This window comes from Mus caroli, unplaced genomic scaffold, assembly GCF_978045245.1.
Source record: "Mus caroli unplaced genomic scaffold, Mus_caroli_1 scaffold_19, whole genome shotgun sequence".
Lineage (NCBI taxonomy): Eukaryota > Metazoa > Chordata > Mammalia > Rodentia > Muridae > Mus > Mus caroli.
Window position 1 is genome coordinate 70,293,608 of NW_028227274.1, and position 16,705 is coordinate 70,310,312.

The window sequence follows — 16,705 nt, forward strand, 5'->3', positions numbered from 1 at the left end:
TCAGAAACTATAAGGAGAAATAAATTCTTCATTTTTTTTCAAAGATGTTTTATCAGGTACTGTGGTACAGGGATAGAAAAGGGTAAGCAATACAATGACCTTCAGATTGTCATTCTCTCCCCATAACCTTTGGCTTAAAACCCTTCAAGGCTTAGGGAGATGTTTGAATGGCTCAGGGAAGAAACCATCACAATGGTAAGTATGAGCACCGCTATTGGAATCTCCAGAAATGGCACAGAACTGAGCATGGTCGTGTGCATCTTTGATCCCAGAGGTTCTAAGGCATTCTGTGATACAGTGCCAGGAGACCCCAAAAAGGATGCCCGGCTTCCTCCCATCTAATTGCTCTTATGCCTGAGATTCACCTGCCTCTAAGTCAGTTCTAACTGATGTTGCTTACTCTGTTGGTTTGCAGATTTCACTGTAGGAAGGTTTGCTTATCACTGCCGTTTTGCTCATTCTGTATCACTAGTGACCGCTCTGTGGAGTGAAGGTCGCTGTGAGGTGGTGCATCTGTTTATTTTGATCTAAATACACAATTTCTTTGCTTTTTTTTGCTTGAGATATGTTCTTGCTATATAGCAGTTGCTGGCCTCTAACTCCCTGTATGGACTACTTCATTCTCAAATGAACAGAGATATGTCTGGATGAAAGGTGAGAAGCACCACGTTGGTCCAACACGTTGTGCCCTTTGATTGGGTTAAAATCATTTGGACTGGTTTACATCTGGAAGCGCTTGTAGGAGCAAAGTCAGTAGAGTGAGGCGATCTGTACTCTGCCAGGCATAGGGCACAGCTAACAAATTGTCCTTCCTACTTGTGCAGTTTTGCAAAGGTGAGTTCAGCATGGCTTTCACTATGCTAAACATTTGTAGTGCAAATTAAGTCTCTGAGTTCTCAAAGCTGCCAGAATGAACCATATTGAAACCATTATTTAACCTCTTGAATTTAAGTGAGATAGACTTCATCTTGAAATCTTTTATAACAATGGAAACATTTTCTTATGGAGAAAAAAAACACTATTTAGAATCTGGGAGACACAATACATTTTCATGTTTGAAATTGCGCAAAAGTGGCACTTAACCCTCCTTCTTATTCTCAAGGACAGCCTGACTTGCCTTTCTCTAAAATCACATTGCTGAACAAAAAGGCTGGAAAGATGTCTTGTTTCTAATTCAATCCACAAGCATTCCCTTCTAGTGAATTACCTGGGCCAATCTTGGCTACCCCATCCAAGTTAAAGTCAGGAGCAACTCTTCAATACTTAATACATGTTGACAAAAAGAATCAATCAGAGAGACACCTTGCATCAATGAGGCAAGAGAGCGCCTGATTTCTCTCCTACTAACTAATCAATCAATCAAAACAATTTCTCTATTTCTTTCGAAACATTTGCTTAATGATATCCTCATTGAGAATAATGAAATTCAGTAGTATCAATCAAATGAATATTATTAATTTTTTAAAATTTGCAACTGTCATGTCATGTCCCAGATGGCATGCAAATTTAACTGACATATTTGATCTCTGAGAATAATTGATCTATATTGATTGATTTTAAGGATTTAGGCAGTAAATAGTGATGCCAAGAAGGGAAGAAAATAAAGCCCGGGTGGACATCCCATTCTGTCATTCAGTGATCATGTTAAAACTTAAGGAACAGAACAGAGGAAGAACATAAAAGCAGTCATATAGTAAGGTATTTGTGTTATCAATATTGTATTAATAGTTCCAGGAAGTATAGTTGTCCCTTGAAAAAATAAACCTACACTTTTTTTTTAATTTCAAGTACCTGAAGATTTGAACTTAACATACTCCCTGTCCTATAAGTGTTGGGCAAAGTCTAAGCAACATAATATATGTTTATGTGTTGAGAGAAACTGTATACACACACACACACACAGAGACACACAAACACACACACACATACACACACACTCACACTCATGCACACTATACTAAAGAAATAACTTTAACATCTTTCAACATCAAAAGTAGAGATTCTAAACCCAGTTTCTCATACTCTGTAACGAGGGAAGACAGTTCCCTGCCTAACAAGCTTTTCAAGGCCAATACACAGATAGCCAATATTCACTAGGTTTAAATTTTGTGTGATTCCTTATGTGTTCTGGGGATCAATAGAAACAGCATCCCCATCTACACTTTCTTTTTTATTGGATATTTTCATTATTTACATTTCAAATGTTATCCCTTTTCCTGGTCACTCCCAAAACTCCCTATCCTATCCCCTCTACCCTTGCTTCTATGAAGATGCTCACTCACCAAACTACTCACTCCCACCTCCCTGCCCTGGTGTTCCCCTACACTGGGGCATCAAGCCTTTACTGGACCAAGGACATCTCTCATTGATACCCAACAAGGCCATCTTCTGCTACATATGTGGCTAAAAGATACAATTCACAGACCACATGAAGCTCAAGGAGAAGGAAGAACAAAGTGTGGGTGCTTTAGTCCTTCTTAGAAGGGGAGCAAAATACTCACAGGAGGAAATAAGGAGACAAAGTGTGGAGCAGAGACTGAAGGAAAGGCCTTCCGGAGACTGTCCCACCTGGGGATCCCTCCCATCCCCAAACCCAGACACTATTGTGGATGCTTAGAACTGCATGCTGAGAGGAGCCTGATATAGCTGTTTCCTGAGAGTCTCCACCAGAGCATGACAAGTGCAGGAGCAGATGCTCACAGCCAACCATTGGGCTGAGCACTGGGTCCCCAATGAAGGAACTACAGAAAGGACTGAAAGGTCTAAAGGAGTTTGCAACCCCATAGAAAGAACAACAATATCAATCAACCAGAACTCCCAGGGTATAAACCACAAACCAAGGAGTACACATGGAGGGACCCATCTACGCTTTCTTGAATGGAGCCATGAGGCTAATGATGGAGAAAGGACCATGTTGATTTGGATGCTAAATGATACTGCTCAATGTATAGTTAGAAATGGATACAAGTTTTTTGAAGGAAGAGGAGCTTGAAAAGACATATAACAAAAACAAATACACTTTATAAATCAACCCATGAAGGTATCATCCAGAGCAATCTTTTGTGTTAATGGATGAGCAGGAATTAGCTTAGAAAGGCAGCAGAGGTGACTAGCCTTTTGTGTCTGCAAAATTTGATCCTGTGATGCTCAGCTCCTGCTAGACAACTTGCTTGCTACTTTGTCTGTATCCCAGAAACTCACTGATTACATTTTGCTTAGAAGTATTGCACATATCTATTTATACTTCTCCCAACAAAAGACCAAATGACCTCCCTTTTGCCATAACATCATTGCTCCATCTCAAGAATCAGTGGGCATCAAGGAAATATCTCATGAATAAAATTTTACCTCTCTATTCTTCCTCCAAATGCCTGACACTTTCACATAATCCATTTATCTTAGTTAAGACTGACAATGTATAGAGCAAATTCCTTTTGCTTCAGTTTTTCTTATGGGAGTTTTATTGATGGTGTTTGATTACCTGACTTTACATTGTAGGGAGAGATTAGAAATGAACACCCCAGTCTCCTTTCATCGACAAGATGAACTTTAATAACTTAGAAAGATTCAAAGGGAATAGATCTTGTGCATCAAAGGTTCCATTCAGGGAAGTACTGTCAGCATACTCTTTTGTAGTAATAACCAAGCAAGTATGGATTCTTTATAGCCATGATTAAGCGGAAACTGCCAGGAAGCTGTATAAAGCTAAGTGGTACTATGTCATGCAATACTAATTCTGTTTGGTTCAGCAAAAATGCAAAGAACTTCAGAGGACTCATCTGTGCAGGCTTCTGCTTTTTGCCCTAATCAGAGAACACACTATGGATTCAAATACTTTCTGTTGCCTAGCAACCACGTGTCCGGGCATTACATAAATAGGGGTGGGGGTATGAATGTACATACTCACTCTCTTCACAATAGGTTAGAAAAAAATCAGTTGGAGAAACAGCTGCAAGTTATAAACAATGAACAAAAAGCCTCTTAAAGTTTGCTCAAGAATGAACACTTTATTAAAACATGTAAAACTTACTTTTATCTCATTACAGCTTCACCCTAGTGCTACTTGTGGTGCAAACTTCCTGTGTCCCTAGTATTTTTTTCTTTTCTAATATCAAAAGCCCTTCACAGAATACAATAATAAAGTTGTAATGATTGAAGTAATAAATTCCTTATCAATAATCAATAAAATTTGTAGTTTTTCCCTTTTAACCTCCATATCATATTTATATAAAAGGTCCTGTTATACCATGTAGAGAAAAAGATATAATACAAAGCCTGGTTCCTGATACACTACCTAATATTTCTAAGGATGCTATGCTTCAAGAACAAAATGGCTTTTTCAAATATACAGAGGGTGTAAGAATACATGTAAAAGTGAAATCTGACATTGGAATATATTAGTTGCTATAGAAAATGGAGGGTGTAAGACTTTCTAATGCCAGCTGGCAAGTTTAACAATAGGATCATTGATGAAAATGTGTGCAGAGGGGGATGGGGAGATAAAAGAGGAGGGGCAGAATCAAGTGTAAGAGCCATGGGGTGGCTGCAGAAACAGGAGAGGGGGTAATGAAGGCAGTAAATGGGGCTGGATGCCTACTGAAAAGGTTAATTAAATCTTTTGTGGCACAGAATTCTTAACAAACTATGTTTCTGAATATGTGCACAGATTCATGCATGCTCTTTGTAAACACACAGAGATGATAATTATTTTCTCATAACATCCTTGCCACACTGCGCTTTAGAACATTTTTAAACAAGGTGGATTGTTTACAAGGAAAGCATCTTATACACAGAACACAAAGAAGTTTGAAATTGCTGACCAACGAATTATCTTAGGAGTCAGAGTTTTCCTTTCAATGTCTTCTAATATTTGAAATCCCAACCAGAAGCACAAACAACACAACAAAACCTTATACCCCTATTAAAAGTGATGACAAAACAAATGAGTTCTTATGAACAATAACAGGGACAAACCTCCAGTTTCCAGCAGCCACAACACTTTTTGGAAGATCGGGAGGCTGTTTTCTAAGTTGCAGAATGGTTATACATCATACCCAGAGAACTCCAGTATCGAAGGTGGCAACACAGTTATTTTCTAGCTTTTGTTCATTCTCGTGCCATGCTATCCTAGAGATCCTCAAAGCTTACAGCAGGTTGGGGATAGAATTTCAGTTGTAAGTCAAAGGTGTAGATGCTGATCAACGGAATCAAGAACACAGAGCTCATCCAAGTTTTGGCATGGTGTCTCAGTCACCATTAGTCTTTATTTCCTGTCTGAGTAGTTTATGCACAATTCCAGTAAAAGGCAATTCACGGCACAAATAGGTTCCATTTGCTTGTTTGGTGTGTACTGAGCCCTAATCTTGAATTTAAAAAGCATTAGAATCCCGCCTCCCCCCAGGAAACCTGGGGTATTTTGGCAAGAAAAATAATAGTATCTGATCAGGCTACAAGTTGAAAGGGTGTTAATATACTTGCTCAGAAAGAAGTCCATCTCTCTATCCCCTTCTGTGTTTAAAGGGAATCTTTTCTCTTGGAAAATCAAAAGAAACTCAGTGGCAGTTTCTTCACCAGAGCCTTTTTTCTATCCCATTTTTGTCAGAAAGCAAAGGAGAGAGACAGAGACAGAGACAGAGACAGAGACAGAGACAGAGACAGAGACAGAAAGACAGAAAGATACAGAGAAAGAGAAATAGACAGAGAGACAGAGATTCACTCGATCCCTAAGTTTTATGCGAAGCTGCCAATGAATTTGATTTCCAAAAAAATAATGCTTACTTCCTATGCGTGTATATGTATATTGTGTGTGTTTTTGCAAGGAAAGTGGAAAGTATGACAGTGTGTTTGTATGTATATATGTGGAGGTGTGCATGTGAATGTGTACAAAGGTCCCCATGCATGTAGGCTCCAGGGGATGTTTTGTATCTTGCTCTGCCCTCGTCTGTCTACCTTATGCCCTAGAGGAAGGTAGCTCAATGAATCTAGGACTAGTTTGGCAGATATTAAGCATCCACAATCCTCCTGTCTACACACCCCATTGGTGTTTGGCTTTTAGGCATGAGTGTGACCATGCTTTGGTTTTTAGATGGGTGTTGGGATTCAAACCTGGTTCTTAGGCACGTACTCCTTCCACCCTCCTTCCAAGCCCCACTTGTTACTGGAGAGACCACACTCATTTATTAAAGCTGTGGCCAGATGTGAATGGATTTACCAACATCATCAAAATAACAACAGACAACAATAATAGTAATCGACACTCCAGGATTCAACCATGACAATGTAACCTGACATCAATCACATCTGCTACTGAGAGTTTTATTGCTGCATGGTCAGTGAGAATCCTTCAATTACATAAGCCTTAGGAACGAATCAAAGATGGGCCTCGGAGCAGTTAGTTGACTCTTCACATCTTCCTTTTGAAAGGTGTGTACACATGCTTTGTCATAATTATGGGGCTAAATAAATTTAGTATTAGAGAACTATCTTTAGTGATACTGCCTACATGAGAAATTGGTCAATCACTATGACTAAAGAATTTATTTAAAGGCAGCATTTTCAAGTCCCTGCCCTGGAATAACACGAGTACTATCTTTTAACTTATAAGTTAAATGTGTTTTGCCATGGATATTGTGAGATTTGGCTGCGCTTACCAGAGTTCTTAATTCTGCTTTTCTCAGAGCTCTTTGAGCTACATTATAAAACTATTAAAGTATGTGTTTTATTCTAGTTTCTGTAGTAAGTACTTGGGGAAAAAAACAAAGATTTCAAAACTGTTGCTTCTAACTTTAGGGCATTTACAATCTAGTTAAAAACATAAAGTTGATAACCTTCACATGGCTTTAATTCAAGGCTGAAAGAATGTCTGAACTAAGATCATGGGGTGAGTAAAAGATGGCTGGCTCTAACTTCTAAGCTGGGTGAAAACCCTTTGTCAGCCTCTCAAAGAAATCAACCCAAGGAAAGAAGAAACAAACAGTCCTCAGGTGGCATCAGTTCTCATGTTGATTTTAGAACTGAGTACTATCTGTCCTCTCTCAGATGACTGCTCATAGCAAGTCATGACTGCTCATAGCAAGGATTGGCCTCAGTTTACAAAATGGATGAGACATTTCAACAAATTTCATCTCCTGGGAGACAGGTCAATTTTTAAGTTTCTTGGATCCAGGGCACATACTGGTTATAAAAGTCACTTGCTATTCAACTATATTTGACCACTATTTCATAAGCATTCATATGTAATATACTGAAGTCTTTGTCCAATTAAGTATAGATTTTTTTTCTAAGTTCTGAAAATCACCTGCTTTTATTAGAACTCATACATAATCAGTCTGGTGAAATTAAAACTTTGGGCATCACTAAGATTTGAATCTCTGTTTTTAACAACCATGCCTCTGATACTAGCTACCGTGTCCCATCTAGTTTCACTATACAGTTAGTACAACCAAGAGATGATGAAGAAAACAATGTAAACTAATAATAGTGAGTGTAACACGGTCTTTTCTACTGCTAAATGATATTTAAAGATCATTGACCAACCTCATTTTACAGGCAATTAAACCAAGGCCAAGAAGGAGCAATCTGTTTGCTGGCCGTTACCCATCTTCCTAGTCAAATGACCCGGTTGACGGATGCTGCCCTGGTCCTATTTTCTTTCTTTAATACATGAAAATGGAAAAGTGGTTTGGAGAATAATGCTTCACTGAACATGCTAATTATTTAAAAGAAAAAAAAAAACAAACTTCTTTCCCTGCTAATCCTTGTTAAGAAAAATCGTTCTAAAGTCTAGAGAAGATATATTTTTCCTGACCTGTAAATACTAGAGCAGAGACTATTGAAACAAAATTTCTTTCATTTCTACTCAAAATTTCGTTACAGCCATATATATATGGAATCACACTTTATGATATTTGTCCCTTAATATGTTTCCCATGATTGTATTCTAGAAATATAACTAGGCCAAGGGGATGCCGAGATATCTGGTTAAACACTATTTTGATATATTTGTGTGTCCCTAGACCTAATTAGCATTTGAATTCATCGTCTAAACAAAGCAGATCATCCTCTTCAGCCTGAATGAGCATCAACCAAACCTGAGTTGCTAAACAGAAGCCAATGAAAGAGGAAGATTCATTCCTTTTCTACCTGGTTGCTTGAATTGAAACATCAATATCTGCCTGCTCTCTGGAGTTCTCATCCTGGAGCTTCCTATTAATATAGTAATCTGCACCACCAGCTCTATTGAGCCCCAAGGTTTAGAATACCTTGACCTCTACCACCACAGTTGCTGTAGTTACTGTATAATAAAATCTGCTATAATGGTAAGTAGCACAGGACCCTCTCACTGCCTTTGGACTTGGTGTTGTGGTGCATTTTTAGCAATATCCAGCCAGCAAATATGAGTTGGTTATGTTCTGTACGATGGATGAGGCTGTGATAACCCCGTGAAAAGTGTTCATTTGGCTCTCTGAATTGGACAAGTCCCAGGTGACTTATGACCTATTCAGTTGCATAGCCATTGCCAGAGCACTTTAGTTAGTCCTCATTGTGGAGTCTAGAACTCAATATTTCCAAGCATTATTGGAGGCATCACAACCTATGGGATGAAGATTAATGATCCTCAAATAGTTTTGTACTCACTCTATCTTCCCTCAGGAAATCCATGCTCTTTCTTTGAGACCTTGACAATTCAGCAAGCGGAGATAGACAATAAAATTCATTTCTGGACAGGATTTCTTTCTACTCCTTTCTACCCAAGCCATCCTGTCTGCTTGTCTCATCCTAGCTTAGAAAGTGAGCTTCATTATAATCTCTCCTAAAAGTAGAGCTTGGAAAGGAAAACTACCAATGAAGATGAAGGCTACCATCACCAGAGATAAGCATAGATATGATGTTTTCCCTCCCATTATGAGGGTACAAAAAGCATACTTTATCTCTAGTATTGAAGAAGGACAAAAGAAACACACACACAAACATAAACACACCCACAAACACACACTCACACACACAAAACAACCTAAGTGTGGTCAATAAACAGAATAAACTTCATATAGAAGAAATTGTGGTACCTCTTACAAAATTCCTGACTAATGCTCCCTTAAATCCACCAAAGTCATGAAAAAGTCTAATGGATTGAGATATTATGATTAGTAGTAGAAAAGGCATGCAATAGATATTTAATATAATTTAATATAAAAGAGGTCATTAATTTTTTTAAAAGGTCAAGTCCAAGCAGAGTCTGGTTTTTAGCTTTAAAATGGGACTGTTTTCCTCCACAGGATAATTGTCAGTTTCTCTTTCTAACAGATAGAGAACTGGTTTTAAATACATTATGTACTCCAAGCGAATAAGCATGTTTGCAAAGGAATCACTGTAGTCATCTAAACAGAGAATACACTGTAGCTAGCCATTAAATGGGAGTGCTAATGAATTTAATATCTATTTCACATCTTGGAAAAACAAATGTTAATAAAAGAAGAAGCAAGTGAAGAAAATACAAAAGGAGGGAAGGAGGGAGGCAAGAAAGAAAAGAAGAAGCAAAGGTAAAAAGGAAAATAAGGTGATCATGTGGTTTTATCCCTTCACTTGCCATATAAGTAGAAATTCATAGGAAGAACCTTGCCAAATGACATCTACTTAGTTCAGGATTCCCTGTCAACATTTAATGCTGAGTACGTGGGGAGCAACTGAGCTGTAAATGTGTAAACACACTCATACTCTTAATATGAATATTAATATGAATATTAAATTGAAATTATTGAAAATGTTTAGCCTAACAAAACAGAAATTCTATTACCCTGCTGAAGTCTTGCTGTTTGCCTATTTTTCAAGTAAAGGTTATTACTGGTCAGTAGGCACTTATATTATTTTTATCTAAACTAAAACATGATATTCCTTATAAGAGAGTGGTCTGCGATGAAGATCTCAGAACACACAATCTTGCATGTGTGTCCATGAACAAAAGGTCACCCATTGACAAAAGTACATCTGGCTCTTTAAATATGCATGGAATAATAGTTCAAGGCCTCTGCTCTGTGGGGTGTTTACTCCCTCTCAACACTTTACCACTGCAAGTGCGATGGTCAAGTCGTTGCCATAGGATACTACCTAAGGCCATTGTGATGATGAGGAAAGATTCTGAGGCAAATGACATCATCTGGGCCTTTGGGTTTCTCTTTATTTCATTTTTATTTTTACAAAAGGCACATTGGAAAGAGATCAAGAAGTGCCATTTGGCAAAACACAGAGAGACGAGGAACCATGGAGCATAAGCCAGTAACCATGGGGCACGTGCCAATTCCAAATCCAACACTTTCACCATTTTCCCACTCTGGCTTTCCTCTCAGGGTGGAAAAGTCAGCTTCCAATCATGGTAATGCTGACTGGAATGCAAGATCACTTGTCCTCTATTTTGCTGCAACCCCAACTTTGAATCTGTAGAAGATTATCTTAAGATTTCCCAGCATTCCCAGCAGGGGTCACTAAGCTAATGATAAATATGAGCTCTGATGTGAGATGTAATCTCTGTTTCCGTGCATGGGAGAGAATGACGCATGATTTCAAAGACCTTGCTGGGGAAACCATGGAAGGACACACAAATGCTTCTCACCACTGGTGACAGAGCTCAACAGTGACTCTAATGGCTGTGCTTCAGTGTGCCATTCAGGGAGAGAATGATGGTCAGCACCTTCACTAGGTTTCCCAGTTCCTAATGATAAGTCTGGTATTGTATCCCTATATAAGAAATCTGCATCACAAAGGCACCCAATAATGGATAGCTAATTGTTGTCCAGCAGTGATTGTATTTCAATTTGGACTTAAGTATCTTGAGAATAACAGAAGCCACAAAATTCCTTTTAGACATTTTGGTTTTATTTTGCAGACTTAATCTTTTTAGTCAGCTTTCATTCTAAGGATCATATTGCCCCCCACCCCCAGTTCTGCTAGTCTTCTTTTTGTTTTCCTTCCTCTCTCACACTGGAAGGGTTTGACTTTCAATAGGACACTTTAATGGCAGCCACTTAAGAGTGAAGCGCTCAGTCAGACCTTTCAAGTAAAAGTATATTTCAGTGCAATTCAGCCCCAGAACCCTTTCTAAAATTCAAAAGACAACAGTGGACAAGGTGCATTGTATACATTGTCAGCCAACAAAGCGAAGGTCACTCCGGGAGCCTAAACAAACTCTCAGGATGAGCCTCCATTATCTCTCTCACCTTGGTATTTTGCTGCAGAATACGGTTCTATTTCTTTTTTTCTTTTTTCTTTTCTTTTTTTCTGATAACTGAAGACTATACTAGGTACAGATTCCTCCAAAAGCAATAGCAGGCACAGATTCCTCATAGTCTCCATGTCTCTTTTTCACTTAAGAAACATTCATCCTCAGGAATTGAGTAAGGAGCCTCTTCAAAGAATTTAGTTTTCTTCATAAAGGAAATGTGTGCTTATTTCCACAACTTCCCAGACTATCAGGATGCAAAGAGCATGCCTGCTAGCCCCAACTGCTTTAGATTCTAAGTATTTCATTATACCTACACCATTTTCTAGATTTAGTCGCTGCTTATTTTCTGTGGTCCTTGCCCACAAGAGAAAGCCCCTGGCAGTGGCAGTTTCATTTTAAAAATAAATAAGCAACAAGACAATATCTTCTGGGAAGGGGAGGTAACAAGTTCATGGACTCAGGCTCAGCCTACAAACAAATTCTAGGCTAGCAAGATCCCGTCTCAAACAAACAAACACACAAACAAACAGAAGCATATTTTGTCGTGAAAGCTCAACATGTATTTCCAAGTACAGGAATGGGAAAATAAATATTATGTGTTTCATTCATTGCCAACTTTGAAGGTTAACAAACAAACAAACAAGCCAACAAACAAACGACCATGGACTTTGATCACAGTGTTTTTAACTACTTAAAAAGTTGAGCACAAATAATTTCCTGGACATATACATTTCATTATGACAATAATAATAATAACAATAATGATAATAATAATAATAATAAAGTCAAGAGAGCAGAAAGAGAAGCCCTTTGTGACTTGTAGGAGCATCACTTCTCAGTGGAACCTCTAGATAATTGACCAGACACTTGAAACACTTGTTTAACTAAACCTTGCACACTTTGAGATGTTCACAAAGAAAGGACTCAGTTTCTCTGCCAAAGACAGACCTTGGGTATTATTAGCACATTTAAACACACCTGGAAATTCTTAGAACATTCTATCTTTATTAAATTACATCATTTATACTTTGATCTCTAAATTCACAGTATAGGCTAACATCGGATTAGAAACAATGTTTTGAACTAACAGCATGAAATTACATACTTACTGTCATCTCTTTCCCCTTATTCAGTTATCCCCAAATGTAACATGAGTATATGTAAAGACGCCGTATTGTCCTTATTTCCAGTCTCCAAGCCACAGTCTATTTTCTAAAATGTCATTTGCTTATTCTCAGAAGCCTCAAATCATGTATTTAGCCCTTCATTTTCAGTACAATTGAAAATTACAGTAAGCATTGGGGGGGGGGAGTCCTATCTGGAAGTTTTCAAATCTATGAAATTACATGAAGCTATTAAAAACTTTGCTTATTTCCTGTTCTTTGCAAACCTCTATCTCAAAAAATAAATACGTAATCAATGCAGTTATCTATTCTGCATGGCATTGTGGTAGGCTGGCAACCTCAGAGTCTTTGATCAATTCATTCATTTTTTTCCACTCATTCAGAAATGAAAAATAGTGGGAAAATGGGGTGTTTAAACGATCCCCCTTAATGAATGTGTTCATCAGTGACAAGTCTTTGAGTAAGTTGGCATGTCCTCAGCATGGCATTGTTCACTTTGAAGTGGTTTTTCATTGTTCTTGCACTCTCCACCAGGGCAACAGAGAGATGACCTATCAAATGTTCCTCCTTTGTCTTCCCATCTCCTTCCCACCCCTCATTTTTTTCTTGTTTTGAACAGACACAATCTGTTCGCCCTCTGGCTCTTCCTCCTCCAAGGGTAGCAGTTGGTAAGCCTGGGCCGCCCCAAAGCCAGTGGCTGTTCTGCACAGTGTGGCTGGATCCCAATTATCCAAGGAGATGCAGTGCATAAATTACTGGATGGTGTTTCTAAAGCTGTCAGGGAGAAATTGTTCCTGCTTCCTAAGGCTGTCAGGGGTAAGGAGGAGAAGTCTGGGGAGATCTCTGACACCCCTATTTCTTCGTAGAGACAAAGGAAGCTTAAAAGTTTCTTGCTATGACTGGGCCACGAACAGGCTCAAGGTTGATCATGCTTACAAGAATTTGAATAACTAACACAGAATTGAGGATACATTTCTAAGATGAAATTCAGTCAAATGGTTAGCTCTAAAAATACGTACAATTAACTTTCTATAGGCTCAACAGCTTATATTTGTGAACATATATGTAAGTGGGTACACGTGTACATGAAATGGCAATCAGTGAAAGAGAGCCATGCATGTAAAGAAGGTGGAAATGAAGCAAGGAAGGAAAAGGGAGAAATACTGTAATTATATTATAAATCTCAAAAATAGAAGGAAACATATGGGAATAAAAGAAACCATATCCTAGTCCCCAAAATTGCCTCTGCTCTGAGAAGCCCTGGACTTGTGAACAAAACCCAGTCTCTTCCAACTTCCTAAACACAATTCTTCTAGAAGGTTCTCTCATCACTGGTTACCCTCTTCATCTGAAACAGAAATCTACCCTTTTGCAAAGCCTCCTTGTTGTTAAAATTCTTCACTCTTTCCTTCAGATTTTGACACAGCCTTCCTATTATGTCATTGGCATTATTTTTTATTAGATATTTTCTTCATTTACATTTCAAATGCTATCCCAAAAGTCCCCTATAACCTCCCCCTACCTTGCTCCTCAACCCACCCACTCCTGCTCCCTGGCCCTGGCATTCCCCTGTACTGGGGCATATAATCTTTGCAAGACCAAGGGCCTCTCTTCCCAATGATGGCCAACTAGGTCATCTTCTGCTACATTTGCAGCTAGAGACATTATTTATAACTGAAGGTTGTATTAGAATGGACCACCTCACAACTAAATACATACCTACAAACATTTACAGTTATAACTTAAAACATTAGTGTCAAGATATTTGAGACTTCTTTTCTTGGTAAAAAGCTATCTTTTTCTACAAGTTATCTTGTAAATGTATACATATTGGGCCTCCAAAAATTGAACTTCTTGGAATAAAATCACCTCAAATGTGGCAGACATTATGATGTATCACTCTTGAGGATTGTAGGGAGGGAATACTGAAGTTATTTCCTTTAGACAAGTTAATTATGAGCTTTCCAAAACTTGTGAGATTTTGTCAAAATACAGTGAGCTGAATTGGTTAAAAGTACTGCTAACCGTACATAAAATAAGATAAAAATGTCAATTGTATTGCAGATTTGATTGACAGACACATTAGTCATAGTTTTCCTTTCCATAACATTACTATTTAAATTACTATTTCTCTTCTTTGCTCTATTTCAAATCGATGTAAATGTGAGAGTTAGCTACTTCAGAGACGAAATTACAGCATCTTGTTTATCAAACCAGAACATAGATATGAGCGCATGCACAGTATCTCATTCCATAAGTTCTAGTTTTGTATTTACACATCATAGAAACAAAATGTATTGTTAGTTCTTATGCCTCTTTCTTAGTCTACATATATGGAAACTTGGCTGTGTCAGGGTATTTAATATGAATGAAGTACACTAACTTTGTTAAATTGGTAGTGAAGTGTTCCATCTTCCATGCAAAAAGGCATGCTGTTGCATTCTGGATCTCTTTCAAAACTCAGGCATTCTTCCTAGTATCACTTTCATGGATAGGAAGTTGCTTTCCCAAGGATGAACATTATACACAAACAATTCTACTACATCTGCCATACAGGAGAAATAAGTCTGTGATCCCCCTATGTTTGGTGGATTAAACTAAACTGTAATTAACAAAACACCATCTAGGCATAAGCCACTTAATCCCAACACTCGACATTGTTCTACCACTAAAAAGAAGCAACTATTGTTATTCAATAGATGGTATAAATCAAGCTCCGTTAAACAGTTACAATTCACCAACTTCTGGATGACATCCAAACTCTTCAAGCACATCTGCTCCACAAGCCAGCAAAATGTACAGCATCTAGTGCAGCACAATTCAACATAACAATTTAAATATTTTATATAATTAATGATATATAATTAAACTTAACATAATTACATTTGGGCTCTCAGAGGTAACTATATTATAATTAGTGCTTCATCAACAAATAGCTTTTCTAAAGCATAGTACAGCTCTTCCTACGTTAGGAAACCATAACCAGAGGGATCTCTGTTATAAAAAATAAATCATGACACAAATGACCATTTTAAAACATCAGCCTTTAGGTGCTGATATTAGAAACATTGCCATTAGAAACATTCTGATATCAGTCCATTGCCATCCCAAATCACATACCAATCAAACCGCTATGTTTTCCCTTCAGCCTTCTGTATGCTGAAAAGGGCTTAACAACAACAACGAAAAAATCCAACCGGGAGATGATACTTTTGAACCTTTGCAGTCAGTTATGAGGGAATCCATACAGAGAGACCAACATCTTGAACTAAGACTTCAACTCAGCAAATATAGCCATCCACGGCCTGACTCTCTTACTACTAACAGGAATTTGAGGTGCAAGTGAAAGACCAGCATCTGCGAGGCTGTGTTGTCTATGCTGTCGGAGAAAGCAGCATGATAAAGTCTATTTCTTAGATGAGAACTGACCCTGTGTGGACTCTTCCCACCTTGTTGGTCCAAAGGAATTGACAGTCACACCACAAGCAAGTATTGACACTAAGATACTTGTTTGTGACATGTAGTTGGCATTATCAGACATAATTTTAAAAAATAACTTTTTTCTCAAGATTTGAATATGACTAAAAGAAAGTTCTCTAATAAGAGACTTCTATTGTAGTGTACTTACATACTTATACAGACATGAATCTTGCTACTTCTATTTCTCTCTATAAATTATTCTATTTTCTTTGACTTATCCATTCTCAGAAATACTTTCCATTATTTTTTCTCCCGTTAAAAATATTAAATTTGATTTATACCATTTTATGTCTATGAGTGTTTGACTAAGTATATCTGTACCACATGTGAACCTGGTGCCTGAGGAAGTAAACAGAGGGTATCTGGTACTCTGGATCTGGAGCTATGGAGGATTATGAGCTACCATGGGATGCTGGGAAGTGGGCCTTCTGAAAGAGCAGAAGGTGCTCTTCACACTGAGCCATTTCATCAGCATCAAAGCAATCGGCATCCACATTAAGTATCAAAGTAAACTTTCAAGATGCAGTCGGAAAACAACTGTCTCCTGCCATTGCCCCATCCAAACGCAATGATTATTTCTGGAGTAACCATTTTCACTTCTCACCCATCCTTCCTTTGCTCTCAGCTTTTCCCTTCCTTTGTGTGTTTATCATTAATATGTTTTTCCTCAATGTTCTAAAATATTATTGTTGTATCCTTTGGATGTGTGTTTTATGTTTTTATTGAGAGTTTGATGGGCTGGTCCTCTCAGTCTGGAAACTCATATTTTCTATTATTATTGTCCCTTTCTGCCTCTGGGCTTACATTCAGGAAGCGCTAATCCTTGGTGGTTGAACTATGAGTACAATGGTTCTGTTAGTCAACTGCACACACCAGCAGCATCAGA

General features: G+C 38.1%; 1 protein-coding gene across 1 annotated transcript in view; it reads right to left on the reverse strand.

Moving 5' to 3' along the window:
• Positions 1-16,705, reverse strand: part of Dcc (DCC netrin 1 receptor) — a 1,083,530-nt gene that overhangs the window by 750,896 nt on the left and 315,929 nt on the right. The gene's annotated exons all lie outside the window — the stretch shown is intronic.